This window comes from Vanellus vanellus, assembly GCF_965231255.1.
Source record: "Vanellus vanellus genome assembly, chromosome: 3".
NCBI classification, from domain to species: domain Eukaryota; kingdom Metazoa; phylum Chordata; class Aves; order Charadriiformes; family Charadriidae; genus Vanellus; species Vanellus vanellus.
The window spans coordinates 72,756,308-72,770,163 of NC_138907.1; positions in this window are offsets into that span (position 1 = coordinate 72,756,308).

The window sequence follows — 13,856 nt, forward strand, 5'->3', positions numbered from 1 at the left end:
TCTATGAGGATGTGTACTTTTTTGTTTTCACTAATTATTTCCCTTGTGAGTTTTTAGTCTTTCCTACTGAAATATTTCAATAAAAGTTAAATTAGAAAAGGATTTGAAAGAGAGCTATTAAGAATAGGAATTTTCACTGTCTCACTGTAAGGATTAAGTTGTTTTCTTGGCTCTCTTCTCACTTTTGTTGGCTATAGAAACTTTAAACGCCCACCCAGTAAGACATGTTACATTAGTAACCACCGGAGTATGGAAAATGCAGTTTCACCCAAATAACACATGCCAGCCAGCTGTCCAAACCAGCAAAACAGCCACCTCACCAGTTACTTACAAAGGGATTAGGAATTTGAGAACAAGACTATGGTCCAGTGAATAAAGGGGTAAACAAGAAATAACCAAACCTAGACTCTCTTTCAGTCTCTGCCTCTGACTCACTCTGAGATTCCAGACAAGTCCCTTAACAGTTCTATCCTTCAGTTCCTCCATCTATAAAGTAGACATAACACATTTTTTGTAGACTATGTGGAAACGCACGGGTAAAAAGCATGTTGGCACAATCACCATAGCAGTTACTGATTGAATACGATGCCACTGGATCCTTGTAGTACTGCAAGATTTACATTCTTCCATGAACACTAGCAATAAAATCAAAGTTCACAAGCCAGTTTGAACAAGAAAACGGAAACAGGAATTTGCATACAGCTGGTTTTCTTCCAACATATACAGTATGGTGATATAAGCTGATAAATTTTCAGATACGGTCGTTAGTTTGTATTCCAAAACTTCCTCCTTTCAGTTTCTTTCTCACCACATTCTTTACAGTAGAATTGTAAAGCAGATAATACCTAGTGTACAAAACCGTGTAAATAAAACATCCTATCCTATTAATATCTAGGATACTTAGCTTCCAGTGCTCTGCAGCTTGCAGGTTCAACACTATGTATCAAGTTAGGCAGAAACAGCTTTTAGCTTAAAAAGGATTAAAATAATCTGCCATAGAAATAAAGATCTTTCTGAGATGTTTTAAAAATAGAAATTAGACATTAAGACCCCAAACGAATCCAGACAGCTTGGCAGAGAAGACATTCCATTTTGGTAAAGGACGTTCCAATCTCATGACTACACTCCTTCCCCCTATTTTTTTTCCTTAAGTTTGAGGAGGAATTTGAATTTGGGCCACATATGTTCCAGCTCAGTGCTTGGGCCATGAAGCAGCTGATAATTTGGACGTTGGTCAACCATTGTTACAAGCAGAAATTCCAACCAGAATAAGATGGTTTTGTTAAACATAATAGGCACTTACAAATAAAAATCATTCTTAATTAATCAATCCTATCCGATAATAAAAGTCTAACTTTCCTTTGAAAAACCCTTGCTTGTCTCTAACCAGTCAATATAGTTAATCCTCACAGCATCAAAGGAGTAATGTATTAATTGACAACCAGGTGTTCATGTGAAAGTTTTCATATATGCATCTACTAGAAAAGAGAAGAAATTATTCAGTTTGCAGCCCCAGTACTACAGCTTCATCTTCCTTGATGCCACAGGCTCACACAGTGTATGGTCTCCTAATATGACCCTGTTTTCCTTGATTTGCTTTCAATTAGAGCAGGGAAAAATATTTGTGAGCTTGTATCAAGGATTTTTTTGGCTAATATATTCTGGAAAGGGTCAATGTTATTTATTAAAATAATTTCAGCATGAAACAGTCAGCCTTTCACATTGCACTGGTCCCATTTGTAAATATATTTCATATTTGTAACTGTCAAAAGTTTATCCAAAGAAAATATACTTTTGGATCACAGGGAACAAATGCAAAATAAAGTGTAAGAAGTAAGACTATTTCACCAACAAAACTGAAAACTTTTATTTTTAACTCATGAGAAGTCATATTCTTCTTTTTATTCTTTCAGAGACCTCAAAAGTCATTTATTCATACAGCTTTATGTCCCACATATTCATTATTTCCTTTAGATCTCATCTCTGTCTTTTCCAGATTTTGATGGTTCTCTTCCATTTTCCCTTTTACCTTAGATATGACTTATCTCATCTACAATCATAAATGTAACTCTCATCATCCTGCAGACTGTTCAAAGATCTACCTTAATTCTATAGGTCTATCTATCTTATGCAATTCTAAATATAATCTTCTCTATCTGGTCTAATAACTGGTTTCAGATCAAGCTTTACACAGTTATAAAAGATCCATGAATATTTTTCTGCAAACCTTCGTCACTACATTATCTCTCAACATCCATGGGTATGTGTTATGTTGGGTATAAGTAAAGCATCATCTTCAAAGTGAACCCCTTTATTCCTGACTTTGGCATCATTACTACATGTTGCAGCTTCTGTCTGCATAACATATTTGACTACCGAGAGACAACCCTTCCATCTCCAAGCTCCCACCAAAGTTCAAATGCTGCAGACTTTTCCTGTAGCTTTTATCCTATTCCTAGTTAGTAATCATGCTTGGTGATCATTTCTCCTGATTCTCATATCTGAATCACTTTCTCAGCTCTGCCATCTACTGCATTGTACATCAGGTATTTACTGTCTCTCTACAGGCTCTTCACAACTCAGCTCAATCCTCACCATTATCTCATATTCAGTTTCAAGAAGTTAACTCCAATCAGCCTATTGGATAGCTTCCATTTTCAAACAGACTTTTCTTTCCTATTATGCTTTTCCCTCTTAGAAAGAATTTACTGAATCATCCAAGAAACTCCTTCATTATTCTCCTCCAGATTGCTCCTAAAGTCTTTCCTTTGATGTGACACTAGGCTGTTGATGCACTAAAATCACAATCTGTCATGCTGAATAACATTCATGTGTGGTGATTAATTTTAGCTTTACTTGGCATCCCTGGTATTCTGCAAAGATAATAAAGTGACAAAGATAAGCTAGGTTTATCTGCGCAATAAATAAAACAACAAATCCACACCCATCTTTGTATACTTTCGTATAAATCTAGTGGCAGAACATACAGGCGGCTAACAGGGGGCACAAATAGTCTTTTGCATTCAGTTGCAAAATTGCATTCCAAACTTGACAGAGGACTATTGATAATCGCACATGCACACTTGGTTGGCTTCTTTTCCAAGCCTTGTAAAGCAACACCAGAAGTCACCAGGCTATGGATGTTCAATTACTAGCATTCTCTGGGAAACTCCCAGGATGAAAGCGGTGTCACAATTGGTTTAGCTCTCCTTAACATTGTGCTTGTTCATGCTATTAGAAAGATGTCTTTGAGAAGGAAGTATCAGAGTATGCAGCAAATTCTAAATCTTCAACAAAGGTGGGGTTATTTTCTGTGTGTTTTTTTCCAGCAGAGACCTGTAACAATGGCCAAAAGAGGCAGCATGACCACTCCAACACGTGGATGTGACTAAGGTGAGACGTCAATTTTGTAGTGCCTTCCTTTCCTGTGAGCAGTATACATTCCTTATTGTTCCCTTTGAGTCTATATCAGAGTTAGCCTTCAGCAACAGAGCAATGGAGTCGACTATAAAGCAAGAAAAATATAAAGCAACAGCTACAAAAATTGTTTTCCATACATCTGAAAACATGTTGGCAGAAAAGTGGTGTTGCTTCAGCAGACAGGGCCTCCCAGAGGGTTCAAGATAGCTGGCAAAAACTGGGATAACAGCTGCCAAAAGAAATAGAATAGTGGACAATAAATTTCAAAGTATCAACCAGACCACAGAGGAATCAATACAAATTAGAGAATTTATTAAGATTAACCAATCTAAATGAGAGCTGAGTGGATCACAGTGCTTACCTTCTCTGTGAGAAGGATAAAAAAGGGAAACTGTTTTGCCAGCTGTGTGGTAATCTTGAGATGCAAAGTTAAAGTAATACCAGACAAAAAAAAGTTGGATTTTGGTGACGCAACAAATTACTTAAAAGGACTATTATAGCACTACCTGATGAAGCTTACAGTATGTGCGCCAAGATTTATAAATGTATACCATTTATAAGTTAGATCTATCGACACAATCTCTATCATTTTCCATCAACATTCCCCCAAAATATAGGAAATTCTTTCCATAGTTGTTCATAAAAAAGACCAACCGATGACAAATCTGGGAAAATAATGGTAGTAAATCGTTAGATGGTGACAACACAATTAAAAAAAAAAAAAAAAAAAAAAGAAAGAGCAAAGCAAAACACACAGAAAAAAAATCTACACCACACCCCAAAGTTAAACTATTTTGCAGAAATTTACTTTGGAAAAAGCCAGGAAAATTCCACAGCAAAACATAAAGACAGCAAACTTTTGCATTAGTAAATGCAAAGATATTCCTTCCAAATAATATTAATCCAGAAATCTGCACTAAGATCTTCACTGTTTCATTTGGGGAAATAAGTATATTTTAGCTTTCTCATGCACACACATTTTTTCATACCTAACTTCACAGCATTCATCTACCAGCTCACCCTTACCCTAATCACAGCCAACGCAACTATTTAACTGACAACAAAATAGTAATAATCTTCTTGAACTAAGAAGGCTGAGGGCAGATATTGTGGGACATCCGCAATGCATGCCTCAGAGGAGAAGGAAAGCAAGACAATTTACATAAATTAGAAGCCAAGGAGAAGTGGAATGTTGTCACCATAGCAGAGATTCTTTTACGTTCACCTAAGGTCTCCTGCCATGGCTGCTGCTTGTGCAAACGGCAACATATATCTGAACTAACTTGAAATATCATCGCCTCACATAAAATCCACAAATCCATTACAATAGGTAATTGTGTCTGTTTGCAGCTGGAGGGCAAAAATCACATTTGTCAGTCACAGGCAGCAACAAAATGACCACCCTGGGCAATTCTCCAGGTAAAACAAACCTCCACAGCCAGAATAGTTCAGTTCTGCTTTCCTACCCTACAGGTAGCATTAAAATATTCCTCAAGGACTGGAGAGAAAAAGGATGATTTCTCTCACAGAAGAATATGCAAAAACTCCTCAAAATGTAACAAATCTTCAGATGTCAACTAGTTTTTCTCTTCTGATTATGTGATGAGCTGTGCTGCAGTCCACAAGCACATCAAGGTGAAATTTTCCAGACACATGCTTCTGAGCAACAAAGCAGGACCATCCTTTGAATATGGACATCTAAAATGAAGCTTAATACATACCTTCCCTTGAGGACCAATGCTGAGGAAACACTCTTGCCAGCAGCAAATTAGTGACTTGTAATGGCAAACGAGTAACTCTGAGTTCCCCCGTGTCTGTTCAAACTTTCTTTGTCTAGGTGCAAGCTCTTAATGGTCCGGTCCAAGAAGCAAGGAAAATACAAACAGATTCTGATAACTAACAGGTGAAGACAGGACCTTACACTTCCAGCTTTCTCAAGTAAAGTGTGACTTTCAGGTGACTCAGGCACAGATGCAACTTGCCATCACCTGTTCTGACAGCACTGGCAAGGACTTCAACTTGATTTTTTCATCATCGCTGAAAAATATTCAACTATTTTCCCCATTATTTTTTTTTTTACCAGAACCAGGGTCCATTTACCAGTTTTCCATGTTGTTATGGTTTGAGAAACCCACAACAATTTATTGCCATTTAGATAATCATTCTATCATGCGATGACCCCTCCCCACCCAGGAAGGGGAATCGGGAAAAAACAAGGAAACCCAGGGGGGTGAAATACAAAGAGATATGAAACTAAATTATTAACATTAATAACACTAAAGAACCAATACAGATCCCGATACCAACATAAAATATACAAAAACTGTACTCAGCCAATGATACCAGTGGGAAGCTGTGCACTCCCAGCAGTGGGCAGCAAACATCAGACACTGTGAGCGCTACAGCTTCAGGAGGAAGGGAAGGCCTCAAGGGTCCAGCACTGGGGCAAGAAGTTCTCAGAATGCGATGCATCAAGGGAGAGAGTGCACTTCACAGCAAACTTTCTAATTTGTATTGAATGTGATGTTCATGGTATGAAATAATGCTGTTGGCCAGCTTGGGTCAAGTGCCCGGAGACTCGCTCCTCCTCGTCCCTGCACCTGGCGAGCTCAAAAAACACCGAGACCTTGAAACCCACACACCATAGCTGGCTATAAAGTAAATATTTTCACAAACTCAGACACTAGAGTCTTCTAAATGTGCGGTTTTCCCAAGCATTAAAATACAAATTAGTCCCGTGTCGCTCAAACCAGGACACATGCCTAAAGTTTAGCTTACCTACCTGAAACCAATATTATCCCTGGTATTGATATCACATGGTATCAAAAGGATATGAAACAATGCAAGTTCCAACAACGTTGCTCGCTTCTGTTAGTGTCACTCATGAGAGCAGGAAGAAGTGCGCAAGAGCTAAAGAACCAGGAGGCCTTAGTGGGGGTAGGGGAGAGATTCTTGCTTGTTTGGACTTGTCCAAAGCTACGTGTGAATTTTGATGACTGAAGATTTAACTGTATAGGTTCAACTGCCTCTGAAGGGTCTGTTCACTTTTTGCATATATTTTGCCCTTCTAGAATGCAGTCACTAAAGACAGTTTCATTTAGCTTCCACAGTGTCATCCAGCTGAATATAGCTTAGTGCATGGCTCTAAGGTGAAGGCAAGTTGAGGAGGAAAAAAAAAGAGAAGAAGGAAACAGGGAAGAAAAAAACCCTGTGTTTTCCTTCTCATCTCCTGGGCCAACTGTTTTGGAATGAAACCTGAAAATCATCAGGTGTGAAAACCTGTAGAGGAAACTGGGAAAACAGTCCAGAAAACAACATTTTGGTAAGATGTGGTATAGTTAACAACAGCAACAGAGGAGAAGGGGACCAAATATTTTTTTAATTTTTCAAAAGCATGGTGAAGAGCCTGTCCATCCCCAGGAAGCATAAAGAGAGATTTACCATTACAGCTCATCTGAGAAAATCAGAGAACCCAAATGTATTTGTACAGGAGTGACTCCATTGTAAATAGTCAACCCTGCAGGGCTGGCATATTTATATGTGAAGGTATTTGAATTTCTAACCTTTAAATTTGACTGGTGTTTTTTCTAAGGGATAAGAAGTTGGTTGCTCATCAGTGGGTGTACATGTGTTTGTTGCTGTACCTAGAGGACTCACCACATATCTGTGGCTTGGCCTTTTGTATGCTGATTTGCCATGCTGCTTACTGGCAAAAGAAGTGCTGGAGATTATTCGGCAAGCTGCACTCCACACCTGTGAACAACACACTTTTATTTAGTCATTCATTCTGGTGATATAGTTTAAAAGAACAAATTAAACTAGACTCGGGGATATATTCACATATATACTGTAGTGGCTGGTGATTCTCCTTATCCCAAAGGAATTTAAGCTAAGGTCTTCCTTTACTTAGATGGCCCTTCTACCAGTCTTTAAGGGCAAAAAACACTCTCTCTCCTCTCTCTCTACTGAATAGTGTCCAAATGACCCAGGGTATATATGATAACTCAGGGAGCTGTAAGTTATGTGTCTGCCTTGAAATCCTTTTCCCTCTGCAAGAAAAGATCTGAGACAATCAAGAACCTGGCCACAATATCCTCTGTATTGCCTCTGTAATGTGGCAAGAGGCACTCTCTAATTTTTAAATCCTCTCAATATGTCCCAGTAAAGGGTTATACATGATTCCCTGTGGCTGCCTGCATTCACCAGTTAGATTAGATTTGTCTCCTCAGAAGAAGCCTGTACAAAGAATTGATAAGCTTCATTTGGACTTGAGTCTAACAGGGGCACTTGAGAGAGAAAATACTACAAACTTATTCTATCACAGCAAAAGATCAAGACCTGGATTACAAAGTCAGAAACAGGATGGCAAAAGATAAGAACTAGTACAGTGCAGTTCTTGGGTTAAACCTGACCAATGCAATTTCTCCTTAGCTAGCCAGGTAACTCCCCGTGAGGCAATCTAAGATGCCTCTCCACCACCTACTCACATTCTGTCTTTCAAGTGCTACTGCACATAGCTGAACTCAATTCATACCCCCCAAAAAATGCATATTCAGACTTCCTCTTTAAAGTTTTGAAGTTTTTCTTGCAAGGCTGGCTGCTTTTCCCATCTAGTGTTCAGTAGGAGAAAAACTAGACTACAGGTCCTTGAGCCTATGGACACTGAAACAACTTTCACTCTAGACTCACTGGGGACAGAATCACCTTTTGCTTGATTATAGTTCATTAGGCTGCCAATTTCTCATTTTTTTCTCCCTGATTGGACTAGGAAGTAAGTTGATGAGATCGCTGGCTAGCCAGACAAGATAATGTTCCTTATAATAAAACTCCTTCTCTGCAACAGGAAAAAATGGCATAAAAGATACCAACTGCCAGCTGTTATTATACTCCATTGGCTTCTTGCAGAGACCAAGTGTAATACACCGATAATACACATTCTACACTTCACAAGGATACATTGCGCAGAGATGTATATTCCACCCTCAAAGGTGTTGTCAGCATTGTCAGAATTCTTCATCTCAGTGGAGTATGTTGAAAGTCTTGTTATGAAAATCAGGGGACCTTTCTGAGATCTCCAGTGCCCTCCAGTTGCTGGGGTAGAAAACCAGGAGGGAGTCCATCCCTGCAGTTAAGTCAATGGCTGTTGATTCCAGCCAGAGGCACTTAGGCACAAGTGCCGGACAGCATCCTTGCAGCTCTGGCTACTTCTGCTGGTACAGAAAAGAAGCTGCTGCCTGTTCAGCTCTGCCTGTTTCCATGTCTGTCTGAGGCTGAGGAGCATACGGAGGAGCAGCAACCCTCTGAAGGCTGACCAGCAGGGACCATGACACGGTCCCACTCGGCAGAGCAAGCTTTCCCAGGCCTGTCTTCAAGCTGCTGAAGCGCAGAGCAGGGAGGCGAAATCTCCACACTGCCAGGCTCTGTCCTCAAAATTGTATTTGAATATTGCAAAGTACAAGCACCTCACATTTCTTTTTTGATTGTGACACCATTTCCAGTTGCTCCTCTTCTGTCAGGCTGTGAAGGCCACGTACTATAACAGTGGGAAGGGTCAGGCTGATAATCCCACTTATCCCGGCACAACTTCACCTGAGGTCGTGACACCTCTCTGGAAACTGCTGACAATCAGTAAATAAGGCTTGTGGTTATTCATTGATCAGTGATAGCAGAACAGATAATTTAAGGAAGTACATTGCATCTGTGCACCGAAAATAGTGTTCAGGACGTGGGGTAGAAAAAGGCGTCTAAGTAAACATTACTGCACAGTGTGAACACCCCAATGGGATGACCCAGGCTTGTAATTTTACTTCTGGCACTCCTGTATTTTTCAGTGGTTGGCCTTTCAAACGTAATTCTTTCTTTTTTATTGCTATTTTGTGTGGGAGAAATAATAGTAGAAAAACAACTCCTAGAAAATATCAAAATTGAGAGAGATTGTAATTACAGTCTACACACAGTGGTGCAGGACTGCAGATTCCAAAAGGATACATCTTGAGAAGAAATTTCGCAAAATATGTACATTCCCTTGATGTGATTCTGTGCCATTCTCCCTCTCAGAGATGGTATCAGTCTTGCAGATTAACTGCTACTCACTCAGCTATGTCCTCAAAGGGATTGTGGTTCTTTTCATAAATGATTCAGGCAGCAACAGCGTACAAACTTAACTCCTTGATGAGGAAGGAGCAGCTACTTGATCATTTGGTTTAGGCGAATGTTTCTTGTTCCCTGTTACTCGGTAGTGCTTGTGGTAACCAGACAGGGACTGGGAGACAGGTCTCCCACATGAGTGCTGTAGCTCACCTCCTTCTTCTATCACTGCCACAGGCTGAGAACCACCAAGTTTTAACAAGGAGAAAGGACTGACCTCGGCAAAAAACACCAGCAGTCAGATAAAAGAACAAAGTATCTTTGTGTGTGAGTCTGGACGAGTTTTGCCCATTTACCTTTAAAATTTGAGACTAAGGAGAGTGCAAAGTGAGACCCTTTATATCCCCGTAGGTGTCAAATCCACATTGATTGAGAAAAAGAAACTGAGACATGCTGTATAGGAGAGCAAAAAGAGAACAGAAGTGGCAAGTGAAAGAGCAGGGGGAAGACTGAGACAGCAAGGGACCATAACCCGAGAGGGATAAGGATGACTTGTTGCTAGGGTCTGAAGGAGAGCAGAACGATCAGCTGACAGCAGAAAGAAAGCCTAAAATTTACACCAGAACTAGGAAAAGGTAGTGACTATGGGCTTTGCTGTAAGAATTGACAAGTCTGTCACTTGAACCGTTGCAGCCAAGGAAGATGTATGATATCTGCCATGAGCAAAAGGTATGAGATATGTGCCTAAGGCACGAACGGATGCTGATAGGAAGTGGGGCTGAGGAAAGCACAGAAAAAACTCCCCGGTTGCCCTTCACATCGGAACAAACGATCCTGGCAGTTTCCTGTTGAAACAAAATCTAGAATAGCTCTGCCCACTAGAAATAAGGCTTAAAGCAAGATGGTCTATATGATAACTATTGCTGTGTCCAATGGGGAGAAGGCATGGGATCAACAAGAAAATGAGGGTTAACAGATGAATTAATGGAATATATTATTTGCATCTGAGGAAGATTTCACATGTGTAATCCTTGGGAAGAATTAACGGGAAGCAGTCTCTTGACACAGAGATTTCCTTATCAACCACAATAGCTGGCTAACTTACAAGCCAGGATCAAGTTTCATGTGATTTAAAATAAATAAACCGGGGAGAAGAACTTGTAACAGAGAGCTCTGAAATCTATGCCGCCTGTCAACACATAAGAAGAGGAAAGCATAACACATATGGAAACACTATGGATTAACTAACGCCTGGGAGCAGAAGAAAGGAAAAAACAGGACGAGAAAAAGACACGCACTGAAGGTAGTGGTAGAGTCAGCAAGGCAAAATAGTTAATATGATATAATCAGAAAAGGAAGGCATAAACTCTGGAGAGGAGACACACAAGTGCCTCGAGTCTACATATAAAAGCTAAAGAAGGCACTAGAAATTGATAAAGTACATGCAAGCAAATACCCTAAGACTCAGCAGGTAGTGGAGAAACAGGAAGGGTTGATCAGCATGAAACATAATCCATGATTCAAAGAGGGGAAAAAATCAAAAAGGACTTCACTGTACAATTAGTCAATAAGGAAAAGACTCTGGCTGAAAGACAGATCCAGCCATTCCTATAAAAATCTAAGGAAAAGCACAGAAAAAGCCTCTTACCTGTGTGAGGAAAGTTTCAGATGCGAAAGGAGATTTTCGCTGCAGTGAGAATATGGTTTAGCAGTATCAGAGTGGACCAAGTAGTTGTTTACCTACTAGATGCAATAGTGGCTTGATGCTCCTGGGAGTCTGAACAGACATTAAAAAACTGCTAGCAGTAGTCCACCAGAGTTACAAAGTAGTCCATATACGTAACACAGGGAAAAGCAAGAAGAGATGTTCTGAGGGCAGAATTTGGACCACCAGAGAAGAAACTGAAGACTAGGACCCCCTGATAGCAGGACCAACTGCAAGACTGTTATCACCTGCAAGGCCGGAGGTACAATAGCTATACATGGAAACCTTGTAAAGAAGATTCTTTAGGACCTGATGAAATATCGGCAATTAAAGATTTCCACAAGGAAAGGGCTTTAGCTAGGATGAAATGTGAAAGATTAGGAGGACTTTTTAACCAGACATTTGCCAAAAAAGCACATAGTTTGTGGTGATGCATCTTCTCAAATAGTCACAAGAGCTCTATATCTTGAAGAAAAAAGAAAAACTGGGAAAACTTAAATAGGAAATGTTGGTGAATAGTTAGAAGATTAAAAAAAATAAAAGCTACAACAAACTTACACAGGCCTCTACTCTGATAAAGTAAGAAACAAGATGGTAGAGCCAGAACACCGTGCTTGATACAGTAGTCACATTGGAAACTTTGAGGAAAAACAATGAGTGGAACATTATTCCATTGGAATGAGACAAAACTACTGGATAAGTAAGTGTAACTATACGTTATAAGCCTTTCTAATTTACATTATAAAGCCTTAGTATGAAGTACAAGTTAACATATGATCTGTACCTACGATACAGTAGAACCCCTATGGGCTGAGATTTCAGACCTAGCTAGAAGTTCAGGAACAGCACTACACCAACTGTATGGTCAGGATAGCAATAGTAACCAACATACTGAGATTTGTCAGGCTGCGAAGTCAGGAGACAGTAATATGTCTCTATGCTAACTTCCTAAAGAAATTGTTGGCACAAACATCATGTTAGGGCTGATGACATAATGTATTTGTATATATTTTTAATGCTTAATAGTTCAGACACTCAGGCAACCCCTAACAAGAAGAATAATGTTTATTTATTTGACCAACACACAAACCCAGGTTCAAAATACAGCAGAGTCCTTTTGACCTTCACGGGATCTGAGTCGGCATCCAAGTTGAAATAGAAAAAACAAAGCCATGTGCTGCACTTGTGCTTAACTTGAGACTGCGTAACTGACTTTCTCAGACTAGTGGAGTTTTCTAGCTCACAGTCCTAAGACAAAGTCATTCCGTCTTTGAAAATTTTATTTGTATTATTGCTAAAATTAAGAATTGAAGCTTTTCATGCAGCAAGTATATCAGTATTAGCTGGCAGCATACAGGAAACACACGCTTGTGAGTTTCTAGCTATATCTTCTGTAAGAATAAAAAGAAAGAGCATGAACGCTAATGAAATCCTGCATCAGAGCTTGTTTGAACAGCTAAACCAAGAATAAATCACAGAAGCCAAAGAACCACACAGTAAAGAGTTCGGGTACATGTTATAGCAAACAGAAACATGACAAAGAAGGAGGTGCGATTAGTCATTAAATTGAAAGTGTGTAAGGCCTAATCTGACCTGCTGGTATTATAAACCGGATATCTTACACCTAACGGTTTATACAGCCAGTAAAATGTCAGTTATAGTTTAAACATTTTAGTGCCCAATCTTGACTTCAAGCCCGCAGAGCAGACAATCCAGCACTTCCCAAGCTTGTATTTCACAGTTTAATCATCCTTACTCTTAATGATTTGCACTTCTTTTTCAACTGGAATGTCTCTAGTTTTGGCTTCCAGCTGTTGGTTCTTGTTATGCAGCTCCCTGCTAGATCAGAGAGCTTTGTAGCACCCAGGAACTTCTTCCCATGAAAACACTAATCCACATTGATCACATTACATGTAAATCTTCTTTTGGATAACGACATTGTGCTCTCTCTGTCATTCATTCTGACAGTATCCTCAGCCTTCATACTGTTTCTGTTAATTTCTTCTGTGTTCTCTATCTTTCAGCTTGCTTCTTTAAATATTAATTCATCACATCTCATTTTAGCCGTCGACGAGCTGGGCATCTACCCTAGGCAAGTCTGCAAGGTCCTTCTATACTCCTCAGAGGACAGAAGGCAACTCTAGAGGGCAATTGATCCTTATCTCTTAGGCACCTCTCTCAGGATCAGATAAGGATGGTTTGGACGTAACTGTCTCTCCACGGACTACAGCAGGAAGGTAGGCCACCCGGCTGGACTGCACACCCAGCTTTCAGAAGGCTGAATTTCAGTTAAATCAGCTCAAGATGATACTCAAACTCTGGTATCAGTTATTTTCAACACTTTGGCATGTACTTCACCAGGACTGCATGTGGTAGTCAAGTCACCTCACTGCTTTTGCTATACATACTTGCACGTCTGTCCCTCTCCGCGGCATCGTAACAGAGAAGCTCATTTTGTTTTCCTTCATACTCTATGGCCTCTATATCCTTTTTAGGAACCCTCTTCCAGATTGCAACTTCTGCTTTTGTAGTCTATATTTGGACCTGATATCTCCTGGAAAAATAAAGATCACTCTGCAAGCTGTATCGCTATCGCCATTGTAATTATCATGATCCAAATAGTCTCACATGTCAGCTGCACCTA